This window comes from Dicentrarchus labrax, unplaced genomic scaffold (genome assembly GCF_905237075.1).
Source record: "Dicentrarchus labrax unplaced genomic scaffold, dlabrax2021, whole genome shotgun sequence".
Taxonomy (NCBI): Eukaryota; Metazoa; Chordata; class Actinopteri; family Moronidae; genus Dicentrarchus; species Dicentrarchus labrax.
The window spans coordinates 2466800-2481881 of NW_026136701.1; positions in this window are offsets into that span (position 1 = coordinate 2466800).

Genomic DNA, 15082 nt, shown 5'->3' on the forward strand with positions numbered 1-15082 from the left:
AGTCAAGCTGTGTGATATGTGTCATTGAACTAATTAAACAGAAAGATGGGAAGCATATAATTAATCTTCCATAATATATATTTGTCATGATTCAAATTGTTAATTAAAGATGGAAAGAGTTCTCCTGCTCTATTTCTGGTATTTTGTGCCTTTGTCTCTCTATCTTCTCTCATTTCCTCCCTCCTGTCTGTCTGTTCTCTGTGTGACATTTAAGAGTCAGGAGGGAAGAGTTGCTAATGAATCTGTGGGGATTAGCTGGTCAGATGATGGGTGGAGTTGAGGCTCGCAGCCTGCAGATACAAAACACTAGTTTTCACCACCAAATAATTCTGAACATAAATCTTAATATAATCTATAAAAATGGAGCTGTCATCGTTTAGGTTGATTTGGTCAGGTTTGCATTCGTAGCCTATTCTACTCAGCAGCGGAAAGTAGGGGTGGTGGGGGTGCGGCTCAAGGGTCCCAAGTGTCTGAAGTATACAATATTTTCATATTTAGTTAGATATTTTTTTTATTTCTCGAATTACACAAAACCCCTTCTGCCACCAATGAAAAATATGTATATTTTCCCTTTAATCTCTTTATATCTATTTTCCCTATTTGCTATGCTTGCTCATTTAGACAATCATTACTGTACAGGTGTTTATTTTCTTTTTGCAATGTTTTGGCAGACGTCACAGTTCTGTGATTTACATGTTGCAATATTTACAACGCTATGCCTGTGTTGTTCATTAAGACGTTCATTATCGGGTCTTAATTATTTCCTTGTTGTCATACTTTTTGACTGGCATCATGTCAGGGTGCTGTGATTTACATGTTGCAAGGATGTGTGTTGGTTCAGTCAAGACCACCACACCCCCATTCGAAATACATTCCCACGGGTATGGTACTACTAAACGTTTCATTTATCAGTTCATTTGAACTTTTCATCTGTTTATCCATTACTTTCAGTCATCTATTATTTCGATTGTTTATCCATTCATCCATTCTTCCGAGACGATCTTCAGTGTGCAGAAATAGTTTACTTGAATAAACAAAGCAAGGTAACGCATGCTCTTTTAACAAAATTGCTAAAACTGGCATTAAAGAATAATAGTGTTTTATTATACATGTCTTATTATCATAACCGTGGCCTTCATTTCATTTACCAGAGTATAACAGGAAATGAGGAGAGAGACAGGCAGGAAATTTTATGCAAAAATATCCCTGGCCAGATGGAAACCAGAGACGTTGCATTTGATGGTCAGCACCTTATTTCCTAGGCCAACAGGCGACACAAACAGGTAAGCCATGTGGTAAGCCAAGCCAAAATTTTTGCCAAACTATCTACTCCACTTCATTGGAGTGAAATTTATTAGAGTGCATGTGAAACACAGGAAAAATGTGTGCTCACATAACTACAGTACCATAGGTCAGAGTTGAAGCAGGAGGCAGGTCTATAAGCTGTGATGAATGTTGTGAACACAGTTTGGGTAATAATTTTATTTCTTCTTCTTTTACTTTCTCTTCCACATGAGTTTGACTGACCTGGGGATTTAAAAAAACTTTTTGCTTGTGTTTGTTTTCTCTTCCAAATTGACTGACCTGGGGATTTGTTTAAAACTTTCTGCTTGTGTTTCTTGCCCTATCTGCCTTTTTTTTTTTTGCTATGAAGAGTTCTCAGCAACTAACTTCAACATCAAGTATAATGTTATACTGATAGGAATGATGGCCAAAACTACAAAAAGAGGACATGTACAGTGGACACAAAGACAGCAGATGCCTATGCCATTGCATATACACTACATCGGTGTCTGCATATACTCGTACAGTCCATGCAATCAGACATTTTTTCTTAAAATATTCCATAGCTCTAGCTTTTTGGCTGTACCTGGATGTTTTGCAAAGACACTTACACATAAGCAGAAATTTATGTCACACAACCCCCCACAGCTATGCTGATGTGGAATGTATAATTTTTGCTTTATACAATCAGCTACTTCTCTTGAGCTGAAGCCCTCCAACAATTCATTTTCTTCTTCCTTTTAAGACTTAGTTTGTAATTTCACATACATTTAACACTAGTTGAATTGCTGTATGTAACTGCTGTGGAGATGTAGTCACAGGGACTCCTGTAGACCTTTAAAGATGACAAGACATGAACAATCAGACAGGTTTTAATCTTAGTTCCCAGTATAAGCAAATGTAAACTGTTGGTTAGTTAGACAAAAGGCGAAATATTGTCATATTCAGAATAAAAGTGGAAAATTAGTGTGCATGAAAACATAGCTAACATAAAAGAAGAGTTCTAGTTAACATAGCTCACACAACCCATTCAACAATGCTTATCCTGAGCCTAAATATAGCCTACTAGAAGCTGGGAACATTGACAAAAGACCCAAAGGTTCTTCTAAAAAAAATATTCACTCAATGGGTTGAATAGTTGCCTAAATTAGATATTTTTGATTTTGTTTGACGTAGGTTTTCCCAAAAGTTTGAAAACAAGTTTTCACTCAATTATTAAGGCAGGTTTTGTCCAAAGTATTGACAAAAGAATCTAATCATTTTCAATGTCAATAGCAATAGCACATGGTCATGGAAGTGCTAATTCCATGTTCTGAAGGGCTCATTCAAAACGCCTGAAACATTTTCTACAGTTTGTCAAAGTTTTTTCATGTGACAGTGATGTGTTCTGTGCAAACTTTCTTCAGTTGCTTTTCACTTGTCAGTAAAAGTTAAAGCCAGCAAAGTGAAGCCTCTCATAACTCCAGTAAAATACTGACTGTGAGTTATACTGGCTTACTTTGGGTGGGCATTCTGCTCAGCTTTGACTACAAGTCTTGTAGGAAAAAATCGTTTTATTGAACAACCTCTGAAGTTGCCATGAAAGGCTCAGGTTCATTAGCCATGCTCTCAGTGGGAACCAGGCGTCTTACTTAAGCTGTGATCAGTAACTCATAGAAAAACCGGCACCACCAGCTCCGACATCCAATGTTTGAGAGTTAGACAGCAAAAGGCACTACATGCAATGATCCATGATGCCAGGAAATCAACCCCATAAAACAAACAATAAAAGCAAACGTGAAAAGAACAGTGTGAAATGCTCAAGTCAATTTAGTGGCTTTGTGCAGAAATGATGTTTGTCAGCCACCTTGGAAAGCTCAGGTGTTGGGGTGTCCTTGAAGGCAGCAACATAAAGGACCTTATTAAGGAGATAGGTTCTAGCTCTTGCAAAGGCAGTCTTGTAAATTATGCACAATTTGTAGCACCTTCGGAAGTAATGATTTTGATGATGGCAAATGTTTTCTCAGATCCATGAACTACTGCTAAACTATAGACAGAGTTGCAAGTTTGTTTAAAGCCTTATGATCTCCAATAACGCTCCCAGTGAGGCATTGACCCCCACTGATGTCTAAAAGAAACACAGTCTCTTTGTGTGACCACTAAAAGAGGAAATATGAACAGTGAACATTAACTGCAGCCACAAGGTCTGCAGGCCATGTCTTTCACTGTGAACCTGCAGTTGTGTTCTCTGAGTGCTGCTGAAGTGTTTAACGGAGTCGCTGGCCTTTGGCAGGTAGAGGGTCACGTCCCATGATGGTGTAATCAGCCAGGGCATCCCACAGGCACTGGGTAGGTTTAAAGTTAAACACTTAGAGAGTGACCTAAAGTGTTTTTCTCTTCAAGTAACCCGATTACAAAGTCAAAACTGATGTGTTTTTTCACATATAGTATTATAAGTCACGCGACAACAAAGTTATTTTTTAGATATTTTCTGATATTCTTAATGGTATTTTATATATAAAGTGGTTGATGACTCATCCTGCACTCTGGGCTTATACTCATTTTCTGTCCAACAAAATTCTCTCTGCCTTAAGTGTTTGAGGGCCGATTTTTAATATATATATTAAGATAGCTCACCTGGCACCCCATACCACTTCGGTACTGTATTCGCTGTTGTGACATCGTCTGTCTCAGAGATTGTTTTTGGTCCTGGGTTCACTTAACTGTGCTCACTGGAAGATAGATGCTGATGCTAACTCATAGCGCTATCTGCGTCTCAGTGCCATTGGCTATGATAAATGCCAATCAATATTCAGGACAAGTTCCTCCCTACCTGCCTGTTTTTACAGTTGCACTCTGCTTACCGTTTCATGGGAACTTTAAAACTGTGCCCAATTCTACTTTTGCTTGAGTTGTGAACCTGATCAGCAGTGGTGGACGGTACATTTACTCAAGCACTGTTAGTGAAAGCCCTCTACATTACTCTCATTTTGTGTTGATTCTGGCAGCCCCTGTGTACAAACGTGGTAGTGTTTCTACTGCCTCCTTTCCTAGATTTTAAAGGGAATCAGACCATATCTGACCCAGTGGCAGGCATTAAGATTAACTACTATACAGAAATATCCAATCTTCACACTAATGGTCTTGTTTGTTGATGTAGGTTATATAGAGGTATCAGCATTAAACTTGAAACTGTTTCATAACTAGTTAAAAACTCCTTGTTGTTAATTTGGAGGTAATTGTACTTGAGTGTTTCCATTTTATGCTACTTTATACTATTCCACTACATGTCAGAGGGAAATGTTCTACTTTTTACCTCACTATACATTTAGTTGAGAGCTTCTATTACCAGTTACTTTGACATTAAAGATTGTACATACAAGGCATGCGATCAGTTTCTAAAATATGCTGAACTGTGATTAAAGTTTTAAGTCATACTTTTTTGATGACATAAGTTTTAAATAGCTCTACATTCTGACCATCACTGATATAGTGAGAGTACAGTGTTACGTCAGTAACATGAGTCTCCCAGTCGTTCCTTTCTGCAGTAAACAGAATAAGGGACGATTCAAAACAAATTAATGCAGCACCCCTCCTACCATTGATTCTTAATGGTAGTAGTGCGTTTCCGCTGCAGCTGTAGGCTCTGCAGGATTGGCTGGAAAAAAACACACGACTTGCGCTGGGGAAGTTGAAACAAAATACATTTTTGGAGAAACGCAAACTGACGTCACACTGCAGTGGCCAATCCGACAATCATACCGGTCAAACTGCTCCAGTCAGCCTAAAAAGTCATTGAAAGAGGGTGCTATCAGACGTCCAGGGTCCAAACTGTAATACATCTGTGTCTGTTTCGTGTACCCAGCTTCAACATGTGTGTCTGGCTGCAGTCTATGCTGCAAAATAGTGATACCAAGAAGCTTCCTTTGGTTTGTGTCTGTGTGTTTACGAGACGGCTGTGGTCAAGCTACATAAACAGTGAATGACAGAGAGAGAGTGCAGGTGGAGAGAAAAAAAAAATATTTTGTTCTAAAGCACAAATAAACACAAATCACTGCACAACCCAGCGGCTGATTGACACAACTGGTATCCTGTTCCCATTTTATCCAATCAGGAGAGAGAACCCCACAAAGAGGCGGCCCTAAAGGGCGGACAGCAGAATTTCAAAGTGGGGATGTGGGAAGGAGGGAGGAGACTGCTAACGATAAGTGGACACAATATATTTTAAGACTGGAGAGAAGTTTCTTTGTAATGTCATTGATGGTTGATTCATTTTTGCTGTTTTTAACTGTTGATTCCTTTATTATTAACAGTAAGCTGTTGTATCTTTAATTCGAATTTACACTATACAGAACAATACTGTATTACTAGAAAACTGTATTTTACTGTATGTTTACTGTAGTTTGTAATTTGGTCTATTTCTGCTGTGTTTTTATTATAAATACTGTAATATATCCAGTTCTATTAATATTGAGATATTACTGCTAATTATAATGACTAATAATTATTATTATTATTATTACTAATAATTTGATTATATAATCTTCAGTTACTAATATATATATATATATATATATATATATTACTATACTAAAGTTTACTGTAAAATATTCCCACAATGCAATATAAATAAAAAAGGTATTGTAATGAAGAAATGTAGTATTTTGCAGTAGGTTTTTACAGTACTGTGCTTTTAAATCTACAGTGACATCTAAGAGTGTATATTTAAACTTCTTACACATGTCCGCTCTTGTTACTTCTCTTTCATGCATCAGCTATTTGTTATGGCTTTCCTGTTACATATATACAGTAAAACTTGTATTTAATTTTACATTACATTACATTTTTGACTGTATTTTAATATGCTTTATTCTAAATTATTTTAATAAATTTAATGAATAAACTAATTGATTTGTGCCAGGGTCAGACAACTCAACATTTCTAGGTGTTTAAGATTGTCATAAGTCTCACTAGAGGATGAGCTCCTGACACACTGATGTGTTGACATGTTTGACAAGACCGTGGGGAGTAAAGAAAAAGAAAAGGTGGAGGAACTGGTAGGACAGAACAGTGTTGAGGAAGAAAGAACACTGTCAGTTTACAGAGTTTTCCTGGAGAAAAACATGGAAATCAGCCACAGAGAAAGATGAAAACACACCTGTCTTTCTACCTCTTCATGTTTTCTCACTTCTCCTCTGTCTCTTTCCCTCCATCTTCCGCTCCCTTTTTTTCTCTCTCTCTGCCCACCCACCACAGTCTCGCAAACCATCTTTCACATTTTCTTTTCTACGTCTTATGTGTGACCTCATTCACCCCCATCCACCCACACACACAGACACAGACACACAAACGTGTTTCAATAAAGGTGGACGCTTCAGCTCTCCATTGTTGTAGCCAAGGTAAAACTTTTCTAATCAATACACTGTTAAAACAGAAACAAACTGCATTTGTTTTGCTCACAAATACATTGACTTGTTAGGATTAAGAGGAGGCAGGAGGCTCATATTATCTTGGTAATGAATAATGAATAATAATAGCATAGCAACTTTTCTGAACAAAGTTACAAAGTACTTAGACAAAAAACCAAAACAGACAGTTCAAAAATCATGCATCAATGAAACTTCAATGAGTGTATAAATATAAAATAAAGCAATTAAAAGCAGGTTCAAAAAGGTGTGTTTTTAGTTGCTGTGTATAAAAAAAGAAAATAGAGTAGTGAGAATAGTAGTTAATTCCACAGTTAAGGAGACATGATGGATAATGCCACTGGTTACATATCTAACATTTTGGTATAGTTGGCTTTCTTTTTTTTTATTGCTAGTAGTGGGGTCCACCATCACCTTACTGGATTCAAATTGCTAACCTACGCCTGAGGGAATCACAAACTCATATGTGTAATTCAGCATTACTTTTTGTAATTTATCTCATTGATATCAGCTTCACCGTTTACTGTTGTCTATAGCTGTTGCTGTGCCAGACTCATAGGCTACTGCTGCTTCTCATTTAAAGCCTTCAACTAAATGCAGGGTAGCTTTTTAGTGAAGACAAAACAGTGTATTTGTCATTGAGATTAGCAATGACAACGATTGTTCCATGATAACCATGGTAAATAACCAAATCCACGACTGATTAAATGTTAATGGCTATATATCTAAAATTTACAGCTACTAGATGTCACACTAGAGCACAGCAGCTCAGACCAAAACCAGGCGCTACAGCTTACCAGACTCTATAGGGGTTATGCACAACGTACTTCTGCATTCTGCGAAACAGGTCTCATCACATCCGGTTCAGGTCCGCTGTACCGCGCTGAACCTTAACTGGCTACGTTGGATATGGCGCTGTTTTACTCAGACTTGCAGGAGCTGATTTAGTCTGAGACGCTTGGTAAATGCACGCACCGATGTTCAATGTTGTTGTTTGTCTACTTGTTAAAAGATGTGTATAGTGAGGTTACTGGGGTATAGGTGACTGATTGGACATCCTTGATTCTTGAGTGCCATCATTCCATGTTATTCATAATACGTCCTATAAAAATCCCTCTATTACAGCATGAACAAATTCTCAATATTGTATTTGTTGTATTAATGTCATTGCCAAACTTGACCCAGCAACCTAACTAGACTGTTACTCAAATCAGTGGCATCAGTCTGAATCACTGCTCAAATAGGATACATTAAAGCTCAACCACACTCTCAAATCTGTGTCAATGTTCTCTCCATATACTTTTGTACAGATAGTGCTCTGGGGTTCGGACCCTGTCATCCTCACATCAAATCGGTGCTCATGTGTAGCTGGCACTGCAATGTGTAACCACACAGTTGCTTTGCTGTTTCAAACTGCACACTATTCAGAGTTGAATGTGCAGGTTGTGCCACCTGTCCACACCTGCACTGAGACAGAGCAGCAATGGCACAAGCCCAGAACAGCGGTAAGTGTTTAGACACAATTCCTAGGCCTAATATTCCTGGCATTAGTGATATTTAAGTATACATATGTATTAGAATAATTTGTCAATGCCAGAGACCAACTTTTAAAGGGTCAGGAACCTTAGATGGAGAGCAATGTATTATTGAATGCAATTTTGTTTTGGTCTCATTGTTTTAACATAGGCAGTTGTAATATGTCACATACTTTGCCAGATTAGTTTGTTTTTTTGTGGGGGGATTTTCCTTTCAATTTTATTGTCTCCTATTGTTAAGATTGTATGTTGTTTGTCCTTTTTTTGTCAGGGAGTGAAACCTGGGCCAATAAACAAAATGGTCATCACCAGACCAAGACTCAACCGGCTCACAGAAGGAGGAGTCAGGTGAGGTAGTGAGCTGCTATTGCAATTACTGCAGCATACAGTCTACATATGTATACATACACACACACACACACATTTATGTACACATATACACACACATATGTACACGCATACACACACATACGGTATACACACACACACACGCATAAATAAATAAAAGAGAGATTTCATAGGTGTCAATAACCTGCAAATATTACTAACACTAATTACACTACTAACACTAATATTATTAACACTTTTACATTCTTTCACAGGAGCACACTCTACAAGGGCTTGGTTGGGGACCCACAAGACATCTCTTTGCTACTGACTGGAGACATGTACAAAGACTTCAGCATTAGAGAGAAACCTCTAGCAGCAACTATGGGCATCAGTGACGAGAAGACCCTTGTTGAGACAGCTTTAGGCTTAGCACAAAGGGGGAGTGTGCTCTCATACCAGCAGCCTGTATTGCCCACAAAGTCTGAGTTTGGTGAGGGGAGTGAGCTCTGCAGAGTCTCTTGCAGAATTTATTTTTTGATAATACTTTTACATAAGTAAGGTTTTGAATGCAGATAGAGGAGTATTTTCACAGTGTGGTATTAGTGCTTTTACTGAATTAAAGGACCTGAATACTCTGCCCAATACTGTGTGTGTACATATACATTCATAAATGAATGGATTTGAACACAATCTAGGTCTGCAAGAAAGTCATAACCACAGAGGTATGCAAGCTAAGTATCATATGACATAATACATACCTGGTATAGAATCTGATGTCGTCATCCGATGCTAAAAACCTCTCCAAGCCAAACGACTGCTTCAGTGTAACCACAGCCAGCCTCTTTTGCAGCTCCTCTATCACCCGCTGCTGGGCCTCTATTTTCTCATATGCTTTATCCAAAGCTGATGGTTCTGGTTTTGCATCGTAATCATGGCACTGAAGCAACAGTTCAACATCCATCTCTTCCTCTTCAGTTGATTCATCCTCTGGTCGTTGTGTTCTCTCCCAGACACTTGGTCTGACTGCCGGCAGAGAGTAGTCGTTCCAGGCGAACAACACGGGTACAGCCCCCTCTTTCAAGCGCCGTCGTCCACTTTCAATGACATCCGTGGTGGTCCTCTTAATTACTAAATTCTCATGTCTCACATTGCGTATCCATATTTTTCTTAAGGTTTCTTCCTTTGGGAAGTGGTGGAAACTCACGGTGGAGTTGAACTTCCCTGATATCGCGCATTGAGGGACGCAGCAGAAATCACTGTTGGGATTATCCCGCTTCTGGTACTTTACTGGCTTTGACATTTTCTTCTTCTCACTAACATTCAGATGTGAAAATCAAATAAAACGGCAACAGTAAAAAGGGCTAGCTAGGTTAGCTAGGCCAAGTCAATAGCTGTCGCCGTCAGTTCCTACCGCTGCTACCGGTTTTTCCGACAAGCGGAAGTCTAGCGGAAATCAGGAGACCTGTTTTCCGGTTTGGTCACGTAACGCTCGGCATAAAGCCTATTGACATTTAACCTTGAAGGTAATCATACTTCAATTCAAACCTCACCAAAACTGTATTGTTAGTATTTCTAGCAATCGCCAACTCTAGTTTGGATGAAATAAACCCTTAATTCACAAAAGTTAGATGAGAAAATAATATCGCTACTGCTCATCACCAGAAAAAAATGATCATTTTACATTTTACATCTCAACATCCTAACTTAGTCAAAATGGACAGAAACAAAATAAAACTAACCCAAACAGTCTGTGTTCTTCTATCCACTGTTCCAACTATTACCTACTCTGCTTTGATGGATTCACCAAGTTTCTCATCTATATGTAGCACTATACCATTATTGATACTTTTCAATTAATTTGGTGAGGGACGACACAACAATAACAGAACTGGTGTTGCTTTTATTGCTTAATTGCAGTTGGCAGGCAATTCAATTCAATTTAATTTAAATTTTATTTGTATAGCACCAAATCATTACAGAAGTTATCTCATGACACTTTTCAAATAGAGCAGGTCTAGACCGAACTCCTTATAATATTATTTACAGAGACCCAACAGTACCACCATGAGCAAGCACTTCGCGACGGGGGCAAGGAAAAACTGCCTGTTAAAAGGCAGAAACCTAGAACAGACCCTTCGGCTCTAGGTGGGTGGTCGTCTGCCTCGACCAGTTGGGGTGAGAGAGAGAGAGAGAGAGAGAGAGAGAGAGAGAGAGAGAGAGAGAGAGAGAGAACAGAGGTAACAACAGAAGGACAGAGACAGAGGTGCACAGCAGCAACAACTACAACTACACTTATAGTAGTGATTGATGGTGATAATGATGATGAACATGAAGAAGATGACAACAACAATGGGCTACAATGAGCAGTGATTAAAGTAATAATAGTAACTGTAGTAGTAATAATAATAATAATAATAATAATAATAATATAAATAATATAAGCAATTGTATTCAAAAACTTTATTAGACAATGGATATATGTTGGTGCATCAGTGATTTGCTTTTTTAAAGCAAAAGTAGACTAGAGAAAATACGAGGAGTGGTTGTATTCCCACTGTGCTGGTATTAAAGTATAGGAAGTGTTGTAGGAGTTGTGAGTTAAGTCTTTCCTAGTGTGTGAGGGATAGTAACGTTACTTTAGTCAGCCATAAACTGTGTAGTCAGGTTGCAGATAATAGTTACTGAAAGGCTGTGTGTTGTGTTTACTGCCAAGGAAAATAAATAAAAAGTCTTTATTGTGTGGACAGCTAGTTACCTATCTATACGAATCAGGTTAAAGACAATAAAAATAGTCTAAATTTGAGGCAAGATGTTTCGTTTATTCATTATATAACTTACTGTGTTGTAAATAAAATAAAATAAACTTGAATCCTTTCAGGAACGGAGAAAGTTGACTGAGGTTCCTAAGGGGGCTGGACTTGGGAAAGGTCAATTGGAAGCCAATAATCAAATTTGGGTAATGTGTTCTCTGGTTCCAGTTAAAGTTAAACTTCATATGGGAAACTGAGAAGTTTAACTTTGACAGAATGAGAGTGAAAGATCTGATACAAACTGTATTATCAGACCTGGCAGCACCACCATCGTGAATTGAGCTTTTAGAAAACTTCCTCAGATATCACTGGTCAGAGTTATTTCTCACAAATACACAATGAGCATCTTAGCTGCAGTGAAAGCTGTGTGGGACAAATTTTGAGAAGGCCCTAAATAACATCCTCTTCACATCACTTGGTGCTGCCCACAGTGAAGTTACATCTCTCTCAGTTGGCCTCTGTCCATTACATTTGCATGCAATCAGCCAAATAGAATCTTGTTTATCCATTCTGTCAGAAAATAGGGTAAAAGGGCATTGTAAATGAGCCAACATACAGAGTCTGAAGTAGGAAGTCCTGCTGTTTATCATGCAGTTGCAAGCAGTGTTGCTGCTTTTCAGACTCTTCCACTGGGTCCACTGATTCTACATGTTTTATCAGGAAGGTTCCTGTATCTATTGTGCTTTTAGATAGCTCCAATGTTAGCTTCAGAAAACACACGCTGAGTTTTGACCCGTCCACCAAACTGGCAAACTAGGCTTTATTGATGCTTGTGTATAGTTTGATGATGAATGGCAACATTGGTCCGGACTAAAATATCTCTATTAAAAAGTCTGTTTTACTCTCTGCATTCATTTATTTAGCTACACTGTATTTTCTTTGTAATTTTATATGTATTTACTATGCTGTGTATTTTATGTCTATTTCTGCAGTTGTTTTTACCTGTAAGGTGACCTTAGGTGTTGTGAAAGGCGCCAAATAAAATGTATTATTATTATTATTATTATTATTGGATGGACTGCCACTAGTGATGTGTCGGTCTCAAAGGCCGGGAAAGTTCAAACAGCCGGCTCTTTTAAGTTAACGATGGGAGCTGTTTTTTTTTTGTAAAGTAATACACAGTAGAATGTTATGATGATCTCCGCTAGCTCCATGCATGAGTTGGTTTTATTTGTCCAGATGTCAGTGGTGGGCATTAAAAAGCATATTTACTTGAGTCCTGTATTTCATTTACTTTTTTAGTTTACTTGTTTTGTTATGGGTGTGTGTTTAAATAAAAATAATTGAAAGGTCAATAGCTGTCCTTTAAAAAGTTGGTTTTGCATAATATGTCCCTTTAATCATTTGATTATGTACATTTGGGACTCTAGGGCCTATCAGCAGGCAAAGTGTGAAAACGTTGACTCAGTCATGTTTTTTTTTGCTAAATGTAGATTACACATTTGTCAGAATCTGTGTTTGCGACCTTTCACCGCAAATGTTCCCCAACAAGGAAATTTACTTAATGTTATGATGTTATTAAGCCAGCTGGTGGTGCTCCTTATTCTCCCTGCTGGTATTTTTATAGAGATTCACACAAAATTTATCCCGTAGAACAAAAAACCTTCTAGGGGGGGTCCCTAAAAAAATAAATTATGGGTTTTTTTTTGGGGGTATTTTTTTTTTTTTGTTGGTCTGTATTTAGTTAAAGTGCTCAGTCAGTAATATGTTTGTGTCGCTGTTAGAAAGAGCAGAAAACCTCCGAGCTAACAAACTGTAGCGGCTCATCAGCTGTTAGCTCGTTGAGCTGCATAGAACCGGGAAGATAACGTCAGTTAGGTTTAATTGTCTTTAACCTGGTAACTTATTATCTGCTGGGTAGCTCAGTATCTGTTCACCGTGTGGATCAATACAGCTGTGATCAGAAGAAGACACCGTACTACTGTGTATGAAATTCAGCAGCGGAGGTCATTTGTTTGGTAGCATTGTAGCTTTGATTAGCACACAGCAGCTCTGTGATGTCACTGTGTTACTATAGTTACTGAGTCTGTCGGACTTTATGATGTAATATGAGGGGCAGTGTGATCGATAACCCTCGTTAGAAGCTACCAAAATACCGGGAGTGACTTATGGTGATTATTTACTTCTTGTGTAACTTGCTAACGTGCTAACCAGCTGGGGCTAGCTTCGTTGTTTTCCAGAGCCATACTTCTCGTGTCTGTGTTATGGTGTGTGTGTGTGTGTGTGTGTGTGTGTGTGCTCCTGTGTGTAAATGAACTTGATCTACGTGCACCGGAGTTCACGATAGAGCTACTGTGAGAGAGAAATAGTCAAACTGCAGGGATTCATTAGTTTAGTAATATTGTGTAACTTCGATGCTCACTAGACTGTTTTGTGGAGTCAAACCGACTAATAAAAGTTTTCTGATCCATATATTTAGTGTTACTGCAGTACTGGTATTACTGATGATATAAATGGAGGTCCATTGTAACATCTTATACACATATCATCTCCTATTGTATAGAGGATTATCACGCTTCTGGGTTTCATGGGTGGGATTTGTCAACTTGTCCACTTCTGGCGCAGTGGCTGAAACGGCTGAAACGAAGGCTAGATGTCACTGCTCTGTTCCACTTTGTAAATCGAACAAACAACGCCAACCCTAATTAAGTTTTCATGGATTCCCGACTGAATTGAGTCTAATTAAGAAGTGGATTAAAGCGGTTCGCTGGGATGAAGGGCCAAACTTTAAAATAAAACAAGGTAGCACGTTTGTTTATAGCCGGCACTTTAGTGAATCAGACTACACTAACGTTACAGGTAGTGCTAGCAGGCTAGCGTTAGCTGACGTGGCTAACTTTACCAACCGGGGTCGCATCAAGCGTCTGAAAATCGGGTCTGTGCCCTCCCGTTTCCAGTAGAACAATCGGGACTGCCAAGAAGGGAGTGTGCTTATAAAAGAGCATCAACTCGCTTAGGCCATGACGTTTGCCCAGCCCTTCCTCTGGAGCAGCCCCTGCCATGTGAGGAAGAGGCGATGGAGGAGGTTGCAGCTTCATTTGACCAATACCACAATGTGAAAAGCTTCATCACAAGTACAAACGTTGCATTTTATATCTTACTTGATTAAACGTAAAGGTGAATATTAAGCTATAAAACGCTATTTCATGTAGCTTTAGAGGTCCAAACTACTTCCAATATGCAAGTCACAGACAAAATCTGGGTCAAATGTTTTACTTTTTTCTCTCATCTCATACAGGTACACTGGATGCTGCTGCTGCACGCATACAGCAATTGGAAGACGAAATCGAGCTGACAACAGAGCTGTCACAGCTGAAAGTGGGTCAAGTGCATTTTCACCGATTTTGTGTCTCAGACAAGGACATCCTTTTTTACACAAGATTCACGTCAAGAGATGTTTTTTGTGACTTCTGGGAGGCTATTCAACCATCCGCTTCCATGGTGGTTTGTTAGTCGAAAGCTCAGAAAAAGGGACAAACATTTGAACCCATTTCTCCCAGTCCAACGCGTAGACTGCAACTGGTTGATGAGCTTTTTCTCTTCTGCTGCCAAGTTGCTGCAGGCCTGCATGAGAAGGTGTTGGCTGACATGTTTCAGGTCAGTGTGTCCACTGTCTCCCATGTTGTTATAACGTGGGCCAACTACCTTTACCTGCTCCTTGGCTCCCTTCCCATCTGGATGAGTAAACAGCAAGTCAAGAACACCATGCCAAGCAAAT